Raw genomic sequence first — 24,336 nt, forward strand, 5'->3', positions numbered from 1 at the left:
AAACTACATTTTTATTCTTTCTTTCTTCTCTTTCTTTTGGGCCTCCTTATCTCGAGAGACAATGGATACGCGCCTGGAGGTGGTCAGTGGAGTGACCTCTCCATGGCGCATGCCTGGGCAAATTTATGGAGGTTGAGAGTTGCCCAGTCGTCAAAACCCCCCTCTCGGCCTTTCTGGTGGGGTCCAAAGGAGTGCAGGACACGACGTTTGGCACCAGTATGGCTGCAGGAACTGCCGGAAACATGCCAAAGGTGACACATGACCGCCTACGGGGTTCCGCTCCGGATTTTCTGTTAGGGTTTACTCCCTTAGCCTTGGTCTCTCCCGAGACGCCCACAAGGCAGTGGGGTTGTTGGGGCCCCTACACAGGTGTAGCACTCCCCACAAACAATGGGCCCCAAATAGGAGTCTAGAATGGTTTCCTCAATAGCATAATGGAATCTATTTTGAGATCAACCATTTCAGGAAACAAGTGCATTCAGAGGATTCATAAGGCTCATTCAAGTAATAGGTTTTCAAAAGAAGTGAAAGTACTAGCTAGTTTTGAAACATTTTTATTACAGGCCTCTATAAAGGCTCAAATGGATTTCGAACAGTTAGGAAGAAGTGTGCAACAAAAGTAAGACAAACCCAATGTGGAGGCATGGAATGGAGTCTGGAAGCAAATGATGGAGTGACGCAACATATGATCCTCCTACCACCCTGCCCCACCTCCACCTTCCCTACTTAATGACTGGAAAAGTATTTTTTTCTGCATGATATAGGTGCCAGGAAAGTTATTCTGTTCAGCACTCACAGAGCAACAGCAGTGCATCATACCTGGCAGGAGGTGGCAGTCAAGCTTAATGGTTATACTCTAATAGAACCTGGGAATATGTGCAGAAAAAAAATGGCACACTTTAAAAAATATGGTAAGGCAAGACTATTCAACAATACAATATTTCAATTAAGTAGCCGAAGATTGGATGCCATAAAATGTTGCCTGTCAATCTGTTCTACATTTAGTGCTCATCATGTCAAGCTGTCACACAGCCTTACGAGCCTTTCCTCGCATCTCATGCATATCCACACCTCATTGGGATTGCATTTTCCTGTTGAACATTTTGCTTCTCACATGTTGCAAGGCCTTCATCAAATTGTACCACAACTAGCAGCATGCGGCATGGTCACTACAGGCACCCAGAATGGCTTACAAAGTGATCACCTACCAAGTGAGCCTATGTGCATGTGCTCCTTAAATTCATGTGAAGAACATGTCAATGCTTGCATCACAAAATGGCACATAACATGATGAAACAAACCCAAGCTAAAGGATGGCCCAGAAATTACAAGCAGTTGATTTCCTTTGAGTAGGTCGCCAGACATCAATGCCTATCAGATTATTGAGGGAAGATCAAGCTCAGGGATAGTACCATCCTGCTTTTGCTATTTATTGTCTCCCTTTTCACCCGCACATAGGCAAATACTCAACCTTAAAGATTGCATTCAAGGTTTGATCCGATGCTTGCAGGAGTATGGATTTTAGAATCCTCACTACGATGTTGTAGCACTATTCCCAGCCTGTGCTACCTTTGAGGACTGCTTCCCCACTGGGATCACAGAATTACCTCACAATATAAGCTTTATTTGAAGGTGTCTCTTGTATTTGTATTTGATCCTTTTCTGTCACTGTAGTCCTGGGAGAGAAGCCTGCCAGCATCATCAGTGGCTCAGAGCAAGTTTAAATGTCGCAGGCCTCACGCTGATGGTTTGTCACTACCTCGGCTCCCGCCCATCTAATTCCGCCCTAAGTTTAACATCAGGGCTTGAATATTAACCACAAAAGACTGCCAGTTTTTAAAACTGTTAAATGTTTTTGTAGTATGCTAGTGATGGCTATGTATACTGAACAGCTGAATACTTTTATCCATTGTTTCTCCTTACGTTTTTAGTGAATTTCATAGATTATTAGTAGTAAATATAATGTTGGAAAGAAAGTCTTCAAATGTTTAAATTTCAAAAGCCCTACATAATTGCAATAGGCAGGTATGATCAAAAAGTCAGTTTAGTTTTACTTTAAAAAGTGTAATGATGAGACATAGAAATGGGTTCGAAACAGAAAAAAGAAAATGGAAAGAGAGCTTCTAATCTTTGTTATGCATTTAAAAACTCACTTACCATTACTCAGTAACAGAAATATAGTATGCTAAGTCAACATGTAAGCATGCAACAGTCTACAAAGGTCAAACATTTTTCTCTAGGTTTTATTGAAATTGCTGCAAACCATATCCCTAATAAGAAGATAAAAATGTAATTCTGTTGTAAGAAATAATAATAAACCATTAATAAACAGAAAATATTCAGAGGCTTCACAGTCCTGTTTGTGACCAGGAATTACACAATGTGGTTAATAGTTGTTTAGCATATGAAATAAATATCCTGACACGCTGAGAGCCACAGCTTCAAACACATTGAAATGGTATTGGCTGCATTCTTAAAATGTTTCCCATGTGTTTGGTGGGGCACTGGGATTTAGAGCTACACATAGCCCCCTGAGGTGTAAACTAAGACCATTTGAAATAATTGTATCTGTTCTTTGCATTTCTTAAATTGAACATTTATGATTTGACGTAATTCTTGCCGGCAGAAGTTTTTGGGTGCCATTTATTGTCATTTATTCATTTATTGGTAAGACAGATAATGAAATCTTTCAACTGATTTTCATACTTTATGTGCTGGTGATGAATCATCCCTTTTTATCACAATTTTTAACAGTTGAAAATGTAACAAAATGATACTTTACATGTTTAAATTAAGAACCACCAAAATAGATGACATGACCATGTTTAAGTAGTGATTTGTTTATTCTGTGGAACTTTCTGAGTGTGCCTGCTTTCAGCCTTTCTCCACAATCTTAACTAATGTCATTCACCACACGTAGATAGGATATTAACATTAAAGGCAAACATGTACATCTTAATATGACATTAGATGGCTTTTTAAATTTAATGTTTGGAGTTGTGTCCAAACATAAAATAGTGAAGTTTTAGAAGTTAATGGTACTTACTGTCTCACATTCACCATCGTCCTGTAATTTATTAAGTAAAGCATTCATTTCATGCATTTGCTAATGAGTTATTACAGATGGACTGCCAGTCTCTGTACAGCTAATTTTGTATGCATATGAAATCACACATGTAAGTTCAACACACACTTGAGTGAGTATGATTGATGTCATTTTAAAAAATAGGTTTTGGCCTGACCTTTATGTATTAAGATGAAATAAGATTGCATAAATAGCATCAAGGTTAAAAAACATTATTCTGCTTCATTCGACATGCTTCACACAATGTAGGAGTTAGGCCCAGTTTGATTGGTTTTGGAAAAATGACATGATTTAACATTCATAAACAAATGGGGTCTTGGTTTCAGTCATGGGAGATACTGCACTTGGTCTCCTACTCCGCTATTCTGTTTACCTCCAGCATCTGTGCAGCAGTGCTGGTTTGTTTCCCCCCAAGAAACAGATCGGGTTCTCTGCTCCTAATATTGCATTGTGTCCTTTTGGACCAGTTATTCAATCTGATACCAGTTTGTATGTCAGATTAGAGACTGCTTGACAGTTTTTGTGTATTGGGAAGATTTCGTCCATCTGACTACTGACAGTGCAGACCATGTTCACAATCACTAGCGATCCTTTAAAAAAACCTTGTTTAGGTCACCACTCAACCTTCCAAATTCAGTGAACTATAAGACAAATTTATGCAACCCTTTATCATAATTTAAGTCTTTGTATTCTCATATCATTCTGGTTAATATAACATATCTGTACTACCTATGTTTGAACCATCCAATCACGGGTTATGATACAACTAAATCATCAAGATGATTGGAAATAATAGATGAATTGTGAACAAATTCCTGGGATTCCTAACAAACATTCACACCATATGGGGATGGAATTTCCCTTCTTCTTGTGCTTAGCATGAAGCTGGTTTCACACGTGTGATCCTTTTCCTCCTGCCCTGGCTACAGCCCACTCATGCCCAGTGATGATCCTGAATCTATACTAACCTCTAATGTACATGCAGTGCCAGTATCTGAGTTGGGGGCTGTGATTGTCACATCAAGTGATGGTGCTTCTTCATAAGTGGTCTGCTGTTGCTCATACCCTTCATGGTCAGGCTGCACTGGCTGACCAGACGGCAAATCAGTGTTGGAGTGAGGGAAGGAAGGTGTTGGATGAGGTGGAAAGCAAGATGTCCATGGTCACACCATCTGCAGCTTGCATTCATGCCAGATATTAGGATGAGGGTGAAGTGGGATTTGAGTAAATGCATAAGATAGGAACATACCATCATCCTGAATGTTCTTGGTGGTGCTGGATGCAACGGCCTTAGTGAATGTCAGCCCCAGAGGGCTCAGGAAATGCAGGCATGCCTACTCTCTGCTGTTCCCTATGGTTATGTGTAACCTTGTCCTGCAAGAGAGAGGGAAGAATGTCAGTGAGTGTTTGCAATGTGTTTGAGTGATGTGCCTGTCATAGCTGAATATCTGAAGGTATGTGGAAGCTGCAGGAGGTGGGTGTGAGGCTGGCAGCATAGGCAACTGTGTGCGGTGAGTTGGAGCATCAACATTTTAGGCATGAGTCTTGATTGTTAATGGGTGAGTGATGGGGCTATGATGCATTGCACAGCATGAGCAGTTGACAGTATGGTGGATATGGCATTTGAAGATGTATCCACTGATATTGACCTCCACTGGAGGCAAAATGTTCAATGACCTCACAGGAGTGAATACCTTGACTAGTTCATAAAAGTAACTAATTAACAGGACCAATAATTCAAAACTGGAAAAAATTTATATAGTGCTTTCTGCTAAGTTAGATAATGCTACTCATGAGTTGAGAGGTGGATGTCAGGGGGGACGGGGTTCCACACACTCTGAAGAATTTCTAGCATTTATTTAAGTCTTGTTTAATTTGTGACCGTGTTGGACCTATACTGGTGTTTCATCATCTGATAGGACCAGTTTCACCATTTTCATAAATATCATAGAATTATATAATGGTTACAGCACAGAAGGCGGCCATTCAGCCTGTCGAGTCAATGCTGGCTCTTTCCAAGAGCAATCCTACTCCCCCGCCCTTTCTCTGTATCCCTACATTTTTTTTCTTCGGGTGCTTGTCAATTCCCTTTTAAAAGCCACAATTGAATTTCCCTCCACCACGCTCTCAGGCGGTGCATTCCACATCCTAACCACTCCCTGCCTCATATCGCCTTTGGTTCTTTTGCCAATCACTTTATATCTGTGTCCTCTGGTTATCAACACTTGCGCCAGTGGGGACAGTTTCTCCCTATCTACTCTGTCCAGACCTCTCATGATTTTGAACACTGCTATCAAACCTCCTCTCATCCTTCTCTCTAAGGAGAATAGCCCCAGCTTCTCCAATCTATTCATGATGAAGTTCCTCATCCCTGAAACCATTCTCGTAAACCTTTTCTGCACTCCCTCTAAAGCCTTCACATCCTTCCGAAAGCGCAGTGCCCAGACTTGGACACAATACTCCAGTTGAGGCTGAACCAGTGTTTTATAAAGGTTCTTCATAGCTTGCTTACTTCTGTAGTCAATACCTCTATTTATATAGCCCAGGATCCAGTATATCTTTTTAACTGCTTACTCAACCTGCCTTGCCACCTTCAACTATTTGTGAACATACACCCCCGGATCCCTCTGTTCCTGCAACCCCTTTAGGATTGTATCCTTTATTTAATATTGCCTCTTCTTGTTCTTGGTACCAAAATGAATTGCTTCACATTTCTTGACCCCGATGCTAATGGGAACAATTTCTCTCTGTCTAGACGCCTCATGATTTTGAAAACCTCTATCAAATCTCCTCTCAACCATCTCCTCTCTAAGGAGAACAACCCCAGCTTTGGGCATTTACTTAGCTTTGGGCATTTTTGAATGAAGTCTACCTTTTTCTGTATTTTTCTGTCACTTTCTTTTTCTAACATCACTGCAGCTGTGACGATGGTACACAACCTGTTCCCAGGCTGCCAAGAACACTTTGTGCAGCTGCTAGAATCTTAAAGGCATAAGGTTCTATCACTTAATTTCCCCTTTTCCTACTGATACAGTTTGGGTCACTTTGAATTTTAAAAATGATTTTGCATACCTACCTGCCTTCTCAACTCAGAGGGCTGGCAGCATAGCAGTATCGGCAGTGCCACTGGGAGTGATGGCCACTGCCGGTACTGCAGAGGCCTCAGATACAGGCCCATGGCTGGAACCCCGGAACAGAGGTAAGTGGGGGTGGTCACCAGGGCCAGTCCAGAAGGCCCCGGTGAGGGGGTGTGGGTGGTGGGGTGGTCATTCATTCCAGGGGTGAGATCCTGGGGTGTAAGGTTGTTCCCAGTGGGGGTCCTCCATCGGCCACTAATTGCCCACGAAGGAGTTACCCCTCCAAGACCGCAGGGAAGGTGCCTCGATTTACAAGGCATCCTCCCTGCATGACAGAGGCCATCCCCTGCCGCTGGTAAGATCCTAGCAGCAGTGGGAAGAGGCCTTTAATTGGCCATTAATAGGCCACTTAAGGACCTCAATTGACCTCTGGGTGGGAAAGTCGTTGTTGGCCTATCCCACCCCAGGAAGATCACTGGGCGACGGGGAGATGACGGGCCCTCTGCCCTGCCACACCTCGTGATACTCCAAGCACCCACCCCCCACGTGCCTCCAATCCACCCTCAGGGAGCCTCACAAAATCCAGTCCTATATATGTAAAGTACAAAGTGATTTGTCTTGTTGAATGTGGTTATAGAGGAAAATGATGAGTTATCTTAATGTGTATATTTGAATGACTGCAAGAGAAATTAAGTAAACTTATTGTGAGCTATTGTAAGTCAAAACTTTGCTTCCCATTGAATTACCTAATATGTTATTACAGAACATTTCAAATTATACTGTTTTCTTTGCACTGTATAATTTGATAACTAACCCTTAAATCAAGTAGCTATCAATTTATTGTAGAGCAGGAGCAAATTTCACATGTCAGTTGGTTTTTCTCTTGTAAATTAGAGAATTATTTTAAGTGCGTCAGTCCCCCCCCTCACCTCCAGTGCAGTTCAAGACACTGGAGTAGAAATTTGTCACTACCGGTGGTGTTGTATGATTGCCTTTAAGAATGATGCCCCTTAAGATCTTAGTGTGCTAATAAGCTAAGCATCAAGATGTAGTCATGTGACTCAAAGCCAGAATCACTCTGCAACTGTAACACCTAAAGGAAGGTTCAGTAAATACTTCGCTCTGCACTATATATAATAGTTTAGCTGTAATAAACCTGTTTGAGACCTTCAGCATAACTGGACTCCACGCATCTCATTTATATTGCATCAAACAACATAAAGAACTCATTACATGGTGGCAGCTGTGGTGAGAAGACGAAGTCAAGTTGAAGACCACAGGCCAAACAGCTTTGAAAACAACCTTTCCTACAACCACTGGAGAGAAAATTCAACAGAAATACTGGCCCAAATAGTGGACAGAAGAAATTACCTCCAACTGTAGAAGACAGAGCACAGAATGGCAGGGCTACAAGTAAATCAGGTGAGTCATTGTGCCAATTGTCAAGGGATACTGGTTCTAAAAAAACAACAGGGAAGACCCAACTTTCCTCCCAGGCTGATTGAGGTCAGCACCATTACAGGAAGTGTCCAATTGTAAAAACGTGGGAAAACCTCCATCACTGAAGAGCTTCCATCCACACAGCCAAAGTTTAAAAAAAACATTAAACCTCTCGAGTGTGAAGAACATAAATAAACAAACTCTAGAAAAAAAAGCAATTGAACTGCCTATTAAACTGCTATGTAAACAGACAAGCTAAAGTGCTGCAAGCAAGATAAATACAGAACACTGTCAAACACCTGCTCCTCTCAATCCAAGCAGCTACTCTAAATAACAAGGTTTCTTAAAGGAGAAACAGCGCAGAGTCAAAGAAAAAGCCTTAAAGCAAGTTTGAAACAAAAGGACAGCAAAAATATGGATACAAAATTTTCCAGCATGAACTGGAAGGCCATGGATATCCTATCCGAGTTCGAACATTTCAAACAAAGAATGCAGTCATGCTTCAGAGACCAAGTGATAGAACCAGAAAAACAGGCTCTAAAAATACTAATGGCAGTTGGAAATGAGGGATTACGCAAAATCAATATCTCTGCCTTATCTGAGGAGGACCAGGAAGATCCCGCAAAGATATGGAAAGTGCGAGAAAGATCAACTCCAATTAAGAGTGAATTTTAGAATTCACCACCTGAAATTGATGACCTACAGGCAATAGCCACAGGAATCAATAGACCAGTTCATCAGTGGATGCCGCAGTAAGGGCAACGAATGCGATTTCTCAGAAACTGAGTATCAGAGCGACGAATGGAACTGGTGATTGTATCAACACCCATTGATGCACTGCTAGAAGATGGCAGGAAATATGAAATCATTGTAGCTGGACAACAGCACCTGCAAGCACTAGGGGCAGCCAACAGTATTGGCAGGTCCAAAAGAGCAAGCAAGCTGTGTGGTAAGTGTGGTTAGTCCCACTCACCTCCTGCATTTCAAGACCTATGCAAGGCGTGTAGTGCAAAAGGACACTGGGCCCGCTTATGCAAGAAATCTGGCTCCAACGACGCAGCCAGAAGTCACAGTAGGACACAAACAAACAGATGACAGGCACAGCGACAGTGCAACAGCAGCAAGGAGGGCACCAGAGACCTGCGTAAGCGCAAGCTGATACACGAAGTCCACAGTGAAACAGACCTGAGACAAGACTCAGAGACGAGTAATTCTCAGTCAGAAGATGAACAGGCATTTCACATTGTGAACCTGACACATCATGTTGATGAAGTCAAACAAGTGGAAGCTTTTGTACTATTAACATCATGTTCCCAAAGAAAGCTAGTAAACATACACTCATGGTTAAGATTGAGACTGGAGCTAGTGCAAATATCCTTTCCATCTGAATCCTGAAAGATATGTACCGGGGTCGCTGGAAATCAATGATATAACTGACAACTGCCAGGTTATGTGCATACAACGGATCACCTATCCCTTGCAGTGGCACACTAACAATGCAATGCAGCTATAGCAAGTCGGCATGGAAACCACAAATATTTTACCTGGTAAGCACATGCGGACCAGCAGTGGCAGGACTACCAGAGTGTAAGGACCTCAACATCATAACTATCCATGAAGTCACCAAGGTACCAATTACAGCAGAACAGACCAAGGATACCCACATTGAGACACAGTTCCCCCAGGATCTCAGTAGTTCTGGCTTGTAGAGTATCAGCCCCATTCCAGAGACGGCACAGCAAGAGAATGAAGATGCAGATTCAGATGGTGAAAGTTCTTTGTCAACAGACAGTGTTTCTCTGCGCTCCAGCAACTCAGAAGAGATTGATGTTGTCACTACTGAGAAGCAAAGGCTGGTAGTGGGGAGCATTGCCAAGGGGAAACCTCCAAGGACCAGAACCCGCTCGCAGACTCTGGCCAGCATCAAATGGTGCAGCCTACAAACCCAGCAACATGCCGCGCCTTCACTTCTGCTCTCTAGAGGATAGATCAACGAGTCAGAATGAACAGGTACCTCCATGAAGCCAAGTACTCCTCCTCCAACAAGTCCTCAACCCTGAGCCCCAGGCCTTGCAGAGGATGAGGAGAGGTGAAGGACTCGCAATGTCCTGAAGAGGCAGAGGAGAAATGAGTTGAAGCATTGTCTATTGGCTCTTCAAGATGAGGTGCGGTGACTTTACAAGAATGACAAGGCCTCAAAGGTGGTCATCTTGAGAAAAGCAACAGAGTATGTTAGCAGCTGAAGGCAGAGCAACAGAAACTGAATGCAGAGAGGGAGAAACTTCAGAAAAAAACAGCAACCGATGAGATGCAAATTCCCTCTGCAAGAGTTATCAAACCACTGAAATTATATGTGGACTTTTAAGCCTCTGCACTTGTAAATTTCACAATCTCTATCACTGTGTACTTAGTTTTGATGTCTAATATGTGTTTTTTTATTGTAGCATACGAGACTTATCTTTGGAAAGAAAGGGGATGTTGTATAATTGCCTTTAAGAGTGGTGTCCCTTTAAGATCTTAGTATGCTAATGAGCTAAGCACCAAGATGTAGTCATATGACTCAAAGCCAGAATCACTCTGCAACTGTAACACCTAGAGGAAGGTTCTGTAAATAGTTTGCTCTGTACAGTATAGAATATTTTAGCTGTAATAAATCTGTTTGAGATCTTCAGCATAACTGGATTCCATGCATCTCGTTTACGTTGCATCAGACAACATAAAGAACTCATTACAGGTGTTGCAAATGGACAACATCAGATCAGTCGTCCATCATAGGCACGCTTATTATTCAGTTCTGTTGCAGTCACCGCCCAAAACAATTTTCGACACCACTATGTCTAAAAAGCAATGCTGTAACAACTGACACTGTTCCGCATTAGACATCATGCACATGTCTTCCTGTTTAGTTCAGTTTGTTGTTTGATTTGTGATGTTTCAGTAGATACAGTTTTTTTTCTTTATTGTTCTAGGTCACACCTTCCCTTCACCAAATGTTCAACCTTCTAATGATGGAACATGTAAAGTTATTAGTCCTGTACAAGAATACGGACAAAATGCCACAGAGTGTTCAGACTGCTCACCGTCACCTTCTAAAGAAACACCAACTGACATTTCGTGGATGGGTTCAACTCCATCGCTATGCTCCACAGACAGTAAGAAAAATAAATTTGGTTGCCAATCAGCAAGCTCACAAACTCATAACAAAAACACTGAAGGTAGGTTTATTGATTACTAAAATATTTAAATCAGGACAGAGTAAAATTGGAAGTTATATCCAAGATAAACAGAAACTTCTAGAAATCTTAGCTTTAATATTTTACAGCTCTCCAGTAAAGATATCTTAACTTATCAATGCACAAAGTAACATGGCCTGAAAATTCCTGGGGACCTACTCCTCTGGTATAGGTGCACCGGAGCATGACCCTAGACCCAGGCCAGAGACACAAACCCAAATCTCTCGGCCAAGGTCATTGACAGATCTGGGATGGATTGCTGGCACCTGCCAGAGTGCATCAATGGCCCTGGCCTGACCTAACCTGAAGGCAGAGGGGCACTTTGTCTGAAGTGCCTCAATTGAGACAAACTGCTAAAGAAGATAACTTTATTCTGAAACCAAATACCTTGTCCTGGTAAAAATTTGAAGCCTTCAGAGGTCCCAAAGGGATTCAAACTAGATTTTAACTGGGATGATTTTCCACTCAGGCCTTTCAAAGACATAAAGGGGAAAATTTCTGAGCAAAGCCTCTGAAATTCACCCAACAACAACTTATATTTATATAGCACCATTAACATCATAAAATGTCCCACAGAGCTTCACAGGAGCATTATAAAACAAAATATGACATCAAGCTACATAAGGAGATATTAGGTCAGAAGACCAAAAGAGCTCAAAGAGGTAGGTTTTAAGGAGTATCTTAAAGGAGGAAAGCGAAATAGAGAGGTGGAGAGGTGTAGGAAGGGTATTCTAGAGCTTAGGGCCTTGGCAACTTAAGGCACAGTCACCAATGGTGGAGCGAATAATATCAGAGATTCTCAAGAGGCCAGAATTAGAGGAGTGCAGATATCTCAGAGGGTTTTCGGGCTGGAGGAGATTACAGAGATAGGGAGGGGCAAGGTCATGGACAGATTCGAAAACAAGGATGAGAATTTTAGAATCAAGATGTTACTTGACCAGGAGCCAATGTAGGTCAACGAGCACAGGGGTGATAGATAAATGGGGCTTAGTGTGGCAGCTTTCTGGCCAACATGGCCTCTTGCCATAGGGAAGTGTGCAGAAGATTCACCTACAGCTCTGCTGTCTAAATTTAAATGTCTGGTCTAAACGAGACAGAATTCCAAGGCCATCCGCACCCCCCTGCTTCCACACCTGATCAAAATATCAGACTTTTGTAGCATAATATTAGGGTAAGACAGGAGGGTGTCTAAAACAACTATACATTGCTCTGACGGATTACATATGCCTATATTGTTATTGCTGTGTCTTGAAGCAAAAATCTACATTCTTGCCTATTAATATGCAGAAATGTTTGTATCAAAATGTAATAGCAAACCTCTAAAACTGGAAGTAAAATCATAGCCATCTAATGTATATGCCATCAACTGAATTACTGATTAGGATGTGTCATTTAGTCTATACATTGCTTACTGTAACATGTTCCATTCACACCTTGTTCATACACAGAAATTAACTTAAACTATAGTAGTAAATAAGATCACTCTTCACAAGACAAAGTCAGATGAAGAAGGCCCTTCAGCTCATTTGATCTTATACTTCTGAAATAACAACCCACCGCCTCCCAAAATAATTGACTGCTTGCCAGGGTGTGGTTTCAGGGGCACTAGTCACTCTTCTGTACCTCATCCAAGTAGCTATTACTAATATGTGAGCCCTAACAGTGAGCATTGACAAGCTACTCAAGTATGGTACACATCAAACCTGAGCCTGGGTATGCATTATATCTGATGCCCAGACGTGTCCTTCCAGTCAGGGCCACTGGATCAGAACATAGGAATAGGAGCAGGCCATTTAGCCCCTCAATTCTGTTCTGCCATTCAATGAGATTGTGGCTGATTGTGACCTAACTCCACATACCCACCTTTGCCCCATATCCCTTAATACTTTTGGTTAACAAAAATCTATCAATCTCAGATTTAAAAGTTACAATTGATCTAGCATCAAATGATGTTTATAGAAGAGAGTTACAAACTTCGACCCTCCTTTGTGTGTAGAAGTGTTTCTTAATTTCACTCCTGAAAGGTTTGGCTCTAATTTTTAGACTATGCCCCATAGTCCTAGACTCCCCAACCAGCGGACATAGTTTCTGTCTATCTACCCTGTCTGTTCCCCTTGAAAACTTCAATCAAGTCACCTCTTAAACCTTCTAAATGTAGGAATACAACCCTAGTTTATGTAATCGCCCCGTGTAATATAACCCTTGGAGTCCAGTTATCATTCTGGTAAATCTACGCTGCAGTCCCACCAAAGTCAATATAAATTCCCTAAGGTCCTGAACTGCTCACAGTACTCCAGATACGGTCTAACTGGGTTTTGTATATCTGAAACATGACTTCTACCCCCTTGTATTCTAGTCCTCTAGATATATTGGCCAACATTTCATTATCCATTTTGATCATTTTCTATTCGTGTTCATGATATTTTAATGATTTATATACCTGGATCCCAAGTCTCTTTGGACCTCCACTGTTTCTAGCTTTTCCCCATTTAGAAAGTACCCTGTTTTATCCTTTTCAAGTCCAAAGTGGATGACCTCACATTTGTCTGCATTGAAATCCATTTGCCACAGTTTTGCCTATTCACTTAATCTGTCAATATCTCTTTGTAATTTTACACTTCCATCTACACTGCCGACCTTCATGTCATTGGCAAATTTAGATGTGCGGCTTTATATTCCATTATCTAAGTCATTAATAAGTATGGTGAATAGTTGAGGCTGCATCACAGGTCATACTAATATATGTAGAACATACGAACATATGAATTAGGAGGAGGAGGAGGTCACTCGAGCCTACTCCATCATTCAATAAGTTCATGGTCGAACCGATTACTCCACATTCCCACCCCTGATAACCTTTCTCCCCCTTGCTTATCAAGAATCTATCTATCTCTGCTTTAAAAATATTCAAAGACTCTGCTTCCACCGCCTTTTGAGGAAGAGAGTTCCAAAGACTCACGACCCTCTGAGAGAAAAAATTTCTCCTCATCTCTGTCTTAAATGGGCGGCCCCTTATTTTTAAACAGTGACCCCTCGTTCTAGATTTTTCTGCAAGGGGTAACATCCTTTCCACATCCATCCTGTCAAGACTGCTCAGGATCTTATATGTTTCAATCAAGTCACCTCTTACTCTTCTAAATTTCAGCAGATACAAACCTAGCCTGTCCAATCTTTCCTCATAAGACAGCCTGCCCATTCCAGGTAATAGTCTCGTAAACCTTCTCTGAACTGCTTTCAATACATTTACATCCTTCCTTAAATAAGGAGACCAATACTATACAGTACTCCAGATGTGGTCTCACTAATGCCCTGGATAGCTGAAGCATAACCTCCCTACTTTTGTATTCAATTCCCCTCGCAATAAACAATAACATTCTATTAGCTTGCCTAATTACTTGCTGTACCTGCATACTAACCTTTTGCGATTCATGCACGAGGACACCCAGATCCCTCTGCATCTCAGAGCTCTGCAGGCCATCACTAGTCACAACTGTCATTTAGAATACCTGCCCATTATCCTTACTGTCTGTCTCCTGCCACTCGGCCAATTTCCTAACCTGGTTAATAATTTACCTTCACTTCCATGGGATTTAACTTTGACTAACAGCCTTTTATGAGGGACTTTATCAAATGCCTTCTAGAAGCTCATATAACTAACATTTCACTGTCCACTTAGTCGCCTCTTCAAAAAATTCAATCAGATTCACCAGGCATGGCCTATGGTGATCAGGAGTGAAAATTGTGACTGCTTTTGCACTTCCTAAACTGGGGGTATGAAGACTAATTGTAGTACCTGTGCCACAAACCAGGAATCTAGTTGGGGTCACTGTGGCCTGTATGACTCAGCTACACAGTGGCTAAACTCACTGAATCATCCAGAGAAAAGCTCATTCAATCAAATTTAATCTGAGTTCAGTAATTCTGTAACACTGGCTAAAGATGTTTTGTCCTGTGCCCCTACATCATCCCAAAATGGAAGAGTCTTCTAAAATGAACCAAAACTGCTTTAAATCTATTGGGATGAAACAAAAAAACATGCATTGTCTAAATTATGTTCCCTTAAGTGTTAGCTTGTCACTTATGGCCATTTGAAATCCGCACAATTATTAAAATCTTGCTACCATGTTGTAAACAGTCATGTAAATTATACTGCATTGTTGGATGTCCTCTGAAACACAACTGAGTTTATTCTGACTTGCCTTTAGAAAGTGAATGTGCAAAATAATTAATAACTATTATTGATAATGCAAAATGTCATTTGGCACTAACTCTGCACTAGCCTTAATGCTGCAGTAGGTATTTCCAGAAATATGCCTCAGCAAATGAGATGTCCCTTAAATTTGTGATTTGTGAATTTGTACTTGAAATCATTGTCTAACTTCTATCCACTCCCTATCAAATTGGCAAAATGTTGGATTTTGAGTAGAAAATCAAAATAGGTGTTTTAATATTACTTCATATTTTTAAGTGAAACTTTATTTACATTTTATTATCACTTTGTGGTGTTACCTAAGTTGCTTCTATTACATATTCAAAAACACCTTCTAGATAGTCTTTGATGTTTCCACCATTCTTATTTCATAACCACTAACTGTACCCTGTCTCTTTATCATCCCGTCTTTCTTATCAGATGAATGTGCGTCCCTCATTCTGGCCTGTCTGTTCTGCCAGTTTTACGATTTTCTGCTTATGCTACCTCACACATGTGCAAATCTATGGACCCGGACATTTGGTTATCGTTGTCATAAATATAATTCTGATGCGAGCCATAACTACCATGATTGTAACTGCAAGTGTGAGTTTGACTGTGGTATGTTTGACTCTTGTCAGGAAACCAGTGAGTGTTTGGAACTAGCTTTAGAAATTTCTGAAGTTTGCTATCGTTGAGCTGCCTTATGGATATGAAGGGAATGTTACAGTACAGCTCATAATAATAGTCTGGATACTTAGTTACACAGCCTCTCTGAGTGAGTAACGGCAGGCCCGTTTGCAACGCATATCTGCATTTAACGACTGTAGAATTCGGGCATTATTTTCTGAAAGTATCCAAAATAAACCTGGAATGCAGCTCTAGTTGTGGAGCTAAGTGTCATAATTTGTCTGTCAATATTATATCATAGATTTTTTTATAATGTTAGATCACTTTTTTCCCCTTTTACTTCCCTTATATGGTTAAGAAGACCGCTGTGTCCAATGCCTGCTAGCCTGCCTGTTTTGTGAAATGCTGTTCCTATGCAAATCCATCTCTGATGCTGCATCATGTGGTGGATTCAATACGTACAGTTGCTGTTGTGGAGACATTGAAAACTGCAGTCTGCCTTGCTGTACGGACTGTGAGGATCTGGAAGAATGTTGTGTAAATTCTGATTGCATGGGGATTTGTTCTGAGTGCTGTGGTCTTTGTTTTCCATCATGATCACTGAGGGGCAAATCTTTGACCTGTGTCCTTAGTCAAGACACTGGACCTTTGAGTTTTTGTAGCATATTTATGGAAAATGAGAAAACAATAGATTCACATATATAAAGGGAAAGTGAATTACAAATACAAATCTCTGATAACTTTAATATGATTAAACAGTAAACCAATACCCTGCACAGAATAGGAATACATTAGTGTATGCCTTGATCTAATGTGTATTATTTCTGCCTTGGTTTGTAAATTTTCAAGATTACAGATATTTAATGAAGGTACTAAAGAAGTTAACAAAGCAAAGAATTAATATTTGAGCACTGCACTTAAATACGGTTTAAAAGATATATTCCACTTAAATTTACTTAATAGAATATTTGAGAATTTAGAAGTGATTTGATTATATTGGTGCATGAAACTTGTAATATATTTTCAAAGGTACAACTGATATGCATAATCATACTTTGTCAATGCATAAGTGTTCAAGACCTATGTAAGGAATTTGATAGTAGTGTTTGTCTCAAGTTATGCATCATTTTTCTGTTATATCAACTGTATAAATAAATAAAAAGATAATACACAATAAAATATCGGCTCATTCAATGTCTGATTGTTTCAGAAGAATTTCCCATATTCACTGATAGACTAATACACGGATTACTTGTACCACATTACAATCCAGACAAAAATGGAGTAATGTACCAACTGCTTTAGGGTTTCTTGTATACTTTATCCTTTACTAGAACATTTTTTGAATAGTAGTCAAGATATTATGCAACTTTAAAGAACGTGCAAGAGTCTCTCTTGGTTTTTAAGAAGCCTTTATAAAGGGCAGGGAATCCATCGTTCAGCTCAGATATTAAACCGAAATCCTGTCTACCCTCTGAATGGAAGTAACATATCCCTTGGTGCTATTCGAAGAGCAGGGGAGTTCTCCTGGTGTTTGAGCTAACATTTATCCCCAAATCAACATCATTAAAAATAATTTAATTGGTTATTTATCTCATTGCTGTTTGTGTGACCCTGCCGTGTGCAAATTAACTGCTGTATTTCTCTATGTTACGACAGTTCAAAAAGTAATTAATTGCTGTGAAGCACTTGGGGATGTCCTGCGGTCATGCAACATGCGTTATAAAGGCAAGTTCTTTTTGGTCTTTTTTTCTTTCTCTTTCTCACATTGCTTCTATCGAAGGTACTGATGCAATGGTCATTGCAAAAATTACAGTGCTTAAATTTAATAGGGCAACTGGACCTTGTTTCATTGATCCCAGAATACTAAAGAAAATGGCGATGTTATATGTGAGCCATTGACTCAGGATTTATTAGCCTGTGAGTTTGATATGGGGACCTCGGATAGTAGCTGGAGGAAGTTGCAGAGAAAGGGTGGTGTGAGGCCTTGATAGGATACAGATCTAGAAAGGGACTTGCTGATGGCTCATTAGAGATACACAGAGTGACGTGACTGTAGGAAAAGCAAGCAGGGCTTTAGATTGTAGAGATAGGCCCATTGAATATAAAAACATTTAGGCTAGATAAGAATTTGCATAATTATACTAAGTATGGTATCCACCTTTGCTCCTTGCATATGGTGAAGAATATTGAGGCCTCAAAATAGGTGCAGAAGAGGGTGACCAGAATGATACCTAGTTTAAGGACTCCTAGTTATATGGATAGGAACGATGAGTTAGGGCTGTTTACTTCAGGAAACAAAGACTTAGTGGGGATATGATAAATATGTTTAAAATGACTCAGAGATTGCATTCAGGCAGATTGAATAAGTTATTGAGACAGATATAGATGTATGTACGAGACAGCATGCTTATAAAACGTTTAAGCAAAGAGTTATGCTACATGCCAGGAAGTATTTCCTTTTGCAGAGAGTCAACCTTCTCTAGAACAAACCACTTGAACATGTGATTACACTGCTTTCCTTCAAAAGAAATTTGACAGTTTCCTGAATGAAGATAACGGGCTGAATTTTATGTAGCCTTAAAAAATGGCGGGCCACACACGTGGGGTTTACTCCGAAGAGCTGCCGTGATGTTAAATGCGATGGCTCATTTACATGGCCAGGGCAGACCGCCCCCCCCCCCCCCCCCCCCATCACCCTGATGATGTGGAGGGGGCGAGCGGTCCATCCCTGGCAATGGCATCCGGCACCATTGCGCAGGCTCCAACGCCATTTTTAAAGGGCTTCGAAACCTACAGTAGAATTTAAATTTTAAAGAGGCATGTTTTGAAAAAAATAAAATTTACTGATCTAGACCCTCTCCCCACCCGCAACCCAAACAACCGAACATTTAATTCCTTCGCCCTCTCCCCCGTCAAAATGCTTACCTTGTGTACCTGACATTCCCCTCCCAAAGTTTATAAACTTTTACCTTCAACCCCTTCCCACCATCCCCGAGACCAATCAGGTTAGTTTGACCCGCTACCCACCTTCCGCACTGAAATATTTACCTGCTCCCCCCTTCCCACCAGTGTCCCGCATCGGATCCGAAGGCGTGGCAGTGCCGGCCGCCGCCACCAATATGGCACCGGAATGGACGGCGGGAGTGGATAGATATTTAATTCATTAATTTACCTAAATAAGCATATTTACATGTTGGTTCCATCGCCAAGTGGCGGGGGGCCGCCACAAGGCCTCGCCGCCGCCAATGTAGGGCTGGGCCTTCCTGGTGCGAGGCCTATGGAGGGCCTCTCCCAGAGGCATTTTCCACCCCACCCCCCCCCCCCCCCCCCCCCCCACCATGACCCCCAACGTTGGCGAGCCTGTAAAATCCATCCCAACATTTCCAGTAACTTAGGGTAAGTTGCTGGTAGCTATAATTATGAGGATTTACGGGACTTTGCTTGATTCCCTTAGGGACTTGGAGAAGAATTTCACAGATTTTTTCTGAATTGGCCATCTGAAGAGATTGCTTGGTTAGTGGATGAATCAAGGATATGCAGGGTTGCACCTTGTCTGGAAGGGGTGGTATGTTGGGTCTTATGGTCCTTGCCCACCCTTTTTGAATTTAGCTCTGCATTTCTCTTTCATCCTCAGCAGAAATATGGGCTGCATTTTTATAGCAGCTTCAAAAAGTACGCAGTGCGCGCTCGAGATGTGTACTGCGGAGCCGCTACAATATTTTGTGCGGCAGCTCATTAACATGTAGGGAGTGGACTTCCCATCCCTAATGATGCAGAGGGGACGGGTGCTCCGTCCCCGGCAACGGCGTCCGGCGCCACTGCACAGGTGCCGGTGCCATTTTTAAAGGGCTTCAGGCCCTTCTGTTTCATTTTAATGTTTAAAGTTACAGGTTCACCAAAAAATTGAAATAAAATTTTATTGACACTTCCAGTCCCCTCTCCCATCGCCCCCCACCCATGAATAATCAGTTTATTATTTGTCCTCTCCCCACCAAAAAAGTAAATTTTCGATCATGACCTTTCCCCCCGAACTTTCTTTACTTTAACCTTCCCACCATCCCCGCAACCGATCGCGCTCATTTTTGATGCTTCCACCCGCCCTGCCGAACAGAGTTCGAAGGCACAGGAGTTCCAGCTGTCGCGACAAGGTTAGTAATTATTCATTTATTATCATTAATTTAAATATGTAAATTAATCTTTTCACCAAGCAGCAGGGGAGCCATCCCGAGGCCTCACCGCCAATTGCAGAGTTCCCCCCCTTTCCCCCACCAGAGTTCCCACTTGCAGAGTCCCCCCTACCCCACCCCCCAACTGTACCCATTTACAGAGTTTCCCTTTTCCCCCCTCCTCCCCCACAGTATCCACTTGCAAAGCTCCCCACTTGCCTCACATCTGCAGATTGTGTTTAGTGGCAATGACCATGCCAAAAAAATTCATGAAGATAACAACACATAACTTACCTAACCTTTGCAAGCACCAAGGACGCCCACCTCGGTGGTGCCAGCTTTTCAAAAATGGGAAAGAGAAGGCACATGAGTGCCACACATCATGCAGAAGATTGCAAATGGCTTATAGGATTGCGATGAATTATATATTAATGGATGTAAATCAGTCTTTTACATATATAAAGTACGATCCTGTCGCATAGCGGCAGAGATGCTGCCATGGAACATCGCCTCCGAAAAAATTGAAAATCGGCATTCCGGCATCCAGTTCCGTGGCAGATCAATCTACATTGATTCTCTGCCCCGCCCCGCCATAAAACCTGCCTTCCAATGGAGCACAAAATCCAGCCCTTAGAGTGGAAGTTCTCATCAATTCAGGATTGCAATGAAGGCAACAGTCGTGAGAACCTCTGTGGCACACCTAATGGAGGAGTGTAGACTCATTGGCAGCAACTTCTGGATATCTGCGTTAAGCTGTACATGTCTGAACTCCCAAAATTGATGTCATTTTCAGTGGAATACTGAAGGCTAACACTGATAGTTTCGCCATCATGACCACAGCAAAACATTGTGTCTGTGCATCAACTTGCCTGTGATGCTATGTTACTTTAGTCATGTAGCCTTAAGTTTAAAATTTATAAATCCACAATTGAATATAGGAACATAGGAGCAGGAGTAGGCCATTCAGCCCATCGAGCCTACCCCACCATTCAATATGATCATGGCTGATCATCCACTTCAGTGCCTTTTCCCCACATTATCCTCATAGCCCCTTATGTCATTTGCATTGAGAAATCTGTCAATCTCTGCTTTAAACATACTCAGTGACTGAGCTTCCACAGCTGTCTGGGGTAGAGAATTCCAAAGATTCACAATCCTCTGAGTAAAGAAATTTTTCCTCACCTCTGTCCTAAGTGGCTTCCCCCTTATTTTGAAATTGTGTCCCCTAGTTTTAGACTCCCCAACCGGAGGAAACATCTTACCTGCATCTACCCTGTCTATCCCTTTAAGTATTTTCTAGGTTTCAATGAAATCACCTCTCACTCTTCGAAACCCCAGAGAATGCAGGCCCAGTTTCTCCAATCTCTCTTCATTGGAAAGCTCCGCCATCCCGGGAACAAGTCTGGTGAACCTTCGTTGCACTCCTTCTATGGCAATAATATCCTTCCTAAGGTAAGGGGACCAAAACTCTGCACACTACTCCAAATGCAGTCTAACCAAGGTTGTATACAATTGAAGCAAGACTTCACTACTCTTGTATTCAAATCCTCTTGCGATAAAGGCTAACATACCATTAGCCTTCCTAATTGCTTGCTGCACGTGCATGTTAGCTTACAGTGACTTATTGACAAGGACACCCAGGTCCCTTTGTACATCTACACTTTCTAATCTCTTACCATTTAAGAAATACTCTGCACATCTATTCCTCCTACCAAAGTGGATAACATCACATTTTTCCACATTATATTCCATCTGCCACGGTTTTGCCCATTCACTAAGTCTGTCCAAATCTCCATGAAGCTGCTTTGCATCTTCCTCACAACACACATTCCCACCTAGTTTTGTGTCATCCGCAAACTTGGAAATATTACATTTGGTCCCCACATCCAAATCATTGATATATATTGTGAACAGCTGGGGCCCAAGCATTACCCAACTAGTCACAGCCTGCCAACATGAGAATGACCCGTTTATTCCTACTCTCTGCTTTCTGCCTGTTAACCAATCCTTGATTGAATCAATGAAGAATCAATGAAACCTAATGAAAACCCCATATCAAGTATACCTGCCTCCATTGTTACTTTTTTGGGGCTGTTCTCAGAACTTTGCTTGTGGTCAGCACCAAAAACCAGTCCTGTAACTGAGTCTTCATACCATGCATCTGGAATGTGCATTTATACACCCTTTATCTGGTAATAGTCAAACCAGGAGTCGAACACAACTCCTGTCACTGTATTCTACTGGATATGTCCTAGACCTTGAAAAGCAGCAGAATAAATGCTCTCATCAAATTGCAACTCAGGCTGTAAATTGCAGAATACGCTTAATGATAATAACAGATAAGAAGTGGATTACAATCAATTACAAAACAAACAAGGAATTTTCCTTTGTAGCTAAGCCAGCTCCCCAACATGGGCAGTAAACATTCAAGGCATATTGAAATAACATTTAAATAATGAATTACTACAGATAGGAGCAGAAATTGAACATTGTTTTGCCTGTTTATTAGGCATAAACATGAAAGTTATGGAGATTAATTCTGGGTCACAATTTCTTGCATCCGATCTCCCTGGAAGAGTGCCACCTTCAAATTGGAAGACAGCAAACCTGTGTTTGTAGGGCACCCACTTTAGGTACCGTGCAAATTGTGTACCTGATGCCAACTGTAAGACCTCAATCAAAATTGATCAGAAATTTGGTGAGGACTTTTTATATTATTTCATGGGATATGGGCATCAAGACCAATATTTGTTACCAATCCCTAATTGCCCTTGATAACTGAGTGACTTGCCATTTCAGAGGGCAGTTAAGAATCAACTACATTGTTCTGGGTCTGGAGTCATATGTAAGCCAGACCAGGTAAAGAGAGCAGATTTCCTTTCCTAAAGTACATTAGTGAACCAGATGGGTCTTTACAACAATCGTTGATAGTTTCAATTACTGATACTAGCTTATAATTCTGAATTTTTAAAAATTAATTAATTGAACTTAAATTCCACCAGCCATCATGGTGGGATTTGAACACATGTCCCTAGGATATAAGCCTGGGTCTCTGGATTGCTAGTCCAGTGACATTACCACTACACCATCTCCTCATAGTCCCGCGAGCAAAACCGAAGTCAATGAGAATCAGGGGGAAAACTTTCCATTGGTTGGAGTCAAACCTAGCACAAAGGAAGATGGTTGAGGTTGTTGGAGGTCAATCAACTCAGTCCCAGGACATTATTGCAGGAGTTCCTCAGGGTAGTGTCCTCGGCTAAACCATCTTCAGTTGCTTCGTCAATGACCTTCCATCTATCATAAGGTCAGAAGTAGGGACGTTCGCTGATGATTGCACAATGTTCAGCACCATTCGTGACTCCTCAGATACTGAAGCAGTCCGTGTAGAAATGCAGCAAGACCTGGACAATATCCAGGCTTGGGCTGATAAGTGGCAAGTAACATTCGCACCACACAAGTGCGAGGCAATGACCACCTCCAACAAGAGAGAATCTAACCATCTCCCCTTGACATTCAACAGCATTACCATCGCTGAATCCCCCACTATCAACATCCTAGGGGCTACCATTGACCAGAAACTGAACTGGAGTAGTCATATAAATACCGTGGCTACAAGAGCAGGTCAGAGGCTAGGAATCCTGAGGTGAGTAACTTACCTCCTGACTTCCCAAAGCCTGTCCACCATCTACAAGACACAGGTCAGGAGTGTGATGGAATACTCTCCACTTGTCTGGGTGGGTGCAGCTCCAACAACACTCAAGAAGCTCGACACCATCCAGGAGAAAGCAGCCCGCTTGATTGGCATCCCATCTACAAACATTCACTCCCTCCACCACCGATGCACAGTGGCAGCAGTGTGTACCATCTACAAGATGCACTGCAGCAATGCACCAAGGCTCCTTAGACAGCACCTTCCAAACCCGCGATCTCGACCAACTAGAAGGACAAGGGCAGCAAATACATGGAAACACCGCCACCTGCAAGTTCCCCTCCAAGTCACACACCATCCTGACTTGGAACTATATCGCCGTTCCTTCACTGTCACTGGGTCAAAATCCTGGAACTCCCTTCCTAACAGCACTGTGGGTATACCTACCCAAAATGGACTGCAGCGGTTCAAGAAGGCAGCTCACCAGCACCTTCTCAAGGGCAATTAGGGATGGGCAATAAATGCTGGTCTGGCCAGCGTCGCCCACATCCCATGAATGAATAAAAAAAAATTAAAAATTAACATGGGGACACAAGTGTTAGGAAGATCCAATCTGTAGATAATTTCTTACGTTCATCATCACCAGTCTCTCTTAAGTGTATCCCACGTGCATTATAATCTGGAGTTTACCATTGATACACAATATCAAATTCTTCAACAGTAACTTGAGGCTGAAAGAAAGGGAAGAATTTTACCTGCCCCATGGAGGTGGGAATGGAGGCGGGAGAACTGGTAAATTGGTATGGGCCAGCGTCAGGCCTCCTCCTTTACGTGTTCCCGCCAATGACCAATTTTGCCAGATAC

The sequence above is a fragment of the Heterodontus francisci genome, chromosome 19 (genome assembly GCF_036365525.1).
Source record: "Heterodontus francisci isolate sHetFra1 chromosome 19, sHetFra1.hap1, whole genome shotgun sequence".
Lineage (NCBI taxonomy): Eukaryota > Metazoa > Chordata > Chondrichthyes > Heterodontiformes > Heterodontidae > Heterodontus > Heterodontus francisci.